The sequence below is a fragment of the Capsicum annuum genome, chromosome 7 (assembly GCF_002878395.1).
Source record: "Capsicum annuum cultivar UCD-10X-F1 chromosome 7, UCD10Xv1.1, whole genome shotgun sequence".
NCBI classification, from domain to species: Eukaryota; Viridiplantae; Streptophyta; class Magnoliopsida; order Solanales; family Solanaceae; genus Capsicum; species Capsicum annuum.
In genome coordinates this window covers 201,702,988-201,707,158 of record NC_061117.1, presented here as the reverse complement: position 1 = coordinate 201,707,158, position 4,171 = coordinate 201,702,988, and positions in this window count along the sequence as shown.

The window sequence follows — 4,171 nt, the reverse complement described above, 5'->3', positions numbered from 1 at the left end:
TATATATATATATATATATATATAATAGTATATGTTTTACTTAAAGTAGTATATATAGATTGAATGGTGCGTATATTTGTGTATATATTTTCTATAGACGTATATATTTAATGTATACATGTGTATATGTTTTATATATTAGTATATAACTATACATATATTGTTGTATATACGGGTATATATTTACTATAGACGTATATATTTAATGTATACATGTGTATATGTTGTATAAATTAGTATATAACTAATATATTATAGTATATAACTAATATATTATAGTATATATATATATATATATATATATATATATATATATATATATATATATATATTGTAGTATATGTTCTACTTAAAGTATACATATATATTGAATGGTGCGTATATATGTGTGTATATCTTCTACAGACGTATATATTTAACGTATACATGTGTATATGTTTTATGAATTAGTATATAACTATATATATATATTGTAGTGTGTGTATATATATATATATATATATTGTAGTATATGTTTTACTTAAAGTAGTACATATATATTGAATGGTGCGTATATTTGTGTATATATCTTCTATAGACGTGTATATTTAATGTATACATGTGTATATATTTTATAAATTAGTATATAACTATATATATTGTTGTATATATGTGTATATATATTCTATAGACGTATATATTTAATGTATACATGTGTATATGTTGTATAAATTAGTATATAACTATATATATATTGTAACATATATATAAATTGTAGTATATGTTTTACTTAAAGTAGAACATATATATTGAATGGTGCGTATATTTGTGTATAAATCTTCTATAGACGTAAATATTTAACGTATACATGTGTATATGTTTTATAAATTAGTATATAGCTATATATATATATATATATATACCATAGTATATATTTTATTTAAAGTAGTACATATATAATATATTGAAGGGTGCGTATATATGTGTATATATCTTCTAAAGTAGTATATATTTAACGTATACATGTGAATATGTTTTATAAATTAGTTTATAACTATATATATATATATACTATAATGTATATATATAATGTACTATTGTAGTATATGTTTTATTTAAAGTAGTATGTATAGTCGTATATATTGAATGGTACGTATATATTTGTAATTGTGTATATATTTATTAAAAAATATATAGTGTATATAATTATTGTGTATATAGTGTATATTGGAAAAAAAAAATTGTTTTTAAATGGGTTTGACCGGTTTTCAACTGGGTTTGACCAGTTTTTAACCGGGTTTGACCGAGTTTAGGTGGGTTTGACCGGGTTGGGTTAAGTGGGCCGGGTTAGGGTTGTTTTTAAATTTTTACTGTTGAACCCGGACCCGGCCTGACCCACTTAACCCCAAACCAGCCCGGATCGGTCCACCAACCCGATTAACTATCACGGGCCGATTTTGGGTTGACCCGGCCCGGCCCACTTAACATCCTTAAACCAAAGCGCGTGAAATCATCAATGAACGTAATGAAATATGAAGCACCAGTCCTTGCCCTCACATTCATTGGACCATAGATATCAGAATGAATTAATTGCAATGGGAATTCGGCTCTTTTAGCCTTCCTAAATGGTTTAAGTGTAATCCTTCCGGGAAGATAATTTTGACAAGTTGGCTTTTCAATTTTGGAGAAAGAACCTAGTTGTCCTTCCTTTACCAATCTATTCATCCGGTCTTACCCTATGTGACCCAATCTAGCATGCTATGTAAGTATATCAGCATCATTATTACTTGAATAAGATGACATTACACAGCGGTCAACATAATAGTCATAAGTTGAAGAATTACTATCTAAAATAATAAAGCGATCATAACGATGTTCAATATCATAAAAAATATTATTTAGAGTAATTCTTACACAATTACGACTAAAGAACAAATGAAAACCAACATCTAAAAGAACAGACACAGACACAAAGTTTCATCGAATTTCTAGAGCATGTAGGACGTCATGCAACATTAAAGACCGACCTCCACACAAATCTACTTTGCAAGTGCCAATCCTTTTGACTTCAAGCCTTGCATTATTTTCTACATAGATCCACCTTGATCCAGGTGAAACTCAACAAAACTCTACAAACGCTTCTCGATCTCGACTTATATGGTCGGTGGCTCCTGAGTCTACAATTCACATGGGATAAGATTCAGTTAATAAAGCAATCCTAGAAACATATGTAGCACTTAGAGATGCATTTGGAAATGCTACCTTTTTCTTCTCAGGACATTCACGAGCAAAATGCCCCAAAACTTAGCAGTTGTAGCACTTCATCTTGCTCTTGTCTTTCTTCTTGAAAAAAAAATTTTCCCTTCTTGGAATTTGGTTTGTTCTTTTTTTTTAGAGGTACCTTCTTTGGTATCTTTACCCTTTCCGTTCTTTTTCCACTTATTCTTGCGCTTGAATTCTGAAGAGTTCTTACCGCTTGATTCTGCCATAAAGGCATTAGAAGAAGCTTTAGCAGCATTGAGCCACTCATCTTCACGTTCAACGTGACTTGCAATATCAGAAAAAAATTTGATACTGTCATTGTGGGTTAAGTTGACCTTCAAGTGTTCCCAACTGTTGAAAAGAGATCGAATCACTGCTTGAGCCTGCTGCTCATCTGAGAGAACGTGACCAACACTTTTGAGTTGAGCTATCATATTCGACATCAACCTAAGGTGTTGTTTGATGTTCTGATCATGACGCTTCTTGTAAGTGTCAAATTTGATAGTCAGTTGTTTGAGGCGGGTAACAGAAGTACCCCCATATATTCCTCGCAAGTGTTCCCAGATGGCATTGGCAGTAGAAAATTTCTCACACTCATGTATGAGGTCATTAACCACGGATCTTATAATGATTCTACATGCAATGGAATCAACCTTTCTCTAAGCCTTATAAGCTTCAAGTTCTCTTCTATATTGTGCAGTGTTGCCCTATTCTGGTAGACTTAAGACATGGTTAGTACCTTCAAGATCATTTTGCTTTTCCAGTACATACCACATCTTACGACTTCAAATGCCGTAGTTGTCTCCATTTAGTTTTTCTCCTTCGTTCAAGTCAGAAATTATGCTTTTAGATGCCATGTCTGTTATTAAGATATAATTATGCAAGTGTGTTATCAATTATGCATACAAATTACACATTTAAGCAAATAATTTCACCTAAAGGTTTCATGTTCAGTGTAAAATCGAAAGGACACTTAAGAATCCAATCATCACATACAAACTAAACACGACCAAAATTAGAAATTAATTTCTTAATGTGTATTAGGATGATAACTTTCAATTGAGTCATTTTAAACTCAAATAAATGAATGAAATTCACGTAAAAAGAGATAAACAACTTAATATATATAATATATAAAGTAAATAAGTAACTTCATGTTACAAATCAATCTAAAAATAAAAGTCATTCCACAAATATTCTAGACGACTTATGTACACCCAAAAAGGCTCGCTAGGCCAAATCTCATGGTAAACATCAATAATCTCTCGCCCCAAAGGTCACAGAGAGAATTTTCTAAAATAGCTAATGCTTCCCAATTTGAGATTTCTACATAGTTTTCTAGTTCTACATGTTTCTTTTCAAACAGATGTATAAAACTAGCAACACTAATGTTAGTGGTCATCTTAAAAGACTTGAATTCTTTGAGTTTCTTTTCTCTTTCCCTTTGCATAGCCCTTTCAGTCCATAATAGATTTTGTATCGCTCTAGGAACACCATTTCGTATGATCTCACGACCTCGAAAACATATTCTTCAACGACGTGCTCTTCCACTTTGTTTCTTTGCTCGACATCCTGAACTCCCACTTGGAGTGATTCGAGTTTGTCCCCGTTCAACCATTTCAGAAATAGGAACCAAGAAACAATAAGAATGATTATGTCATTCAATGCGACAACTTATGTCGCAATTTATTGTAGAAGTCACAATCTGTTTATGAAAAATTAAGAACTATTTAAGACAAGAATTACATCAAGCCTAATATGTACCCTCATAAAAAAAATTAAAGGCATAATATTTTACACTACTAGATTCTCCATTTTTCTTTTATTAAAGCAATCATAGTGCAATAGTATACACCCTTTATATATATATATATATATATATATATATATATATATATATATATATATATATATATATATACTACAATTA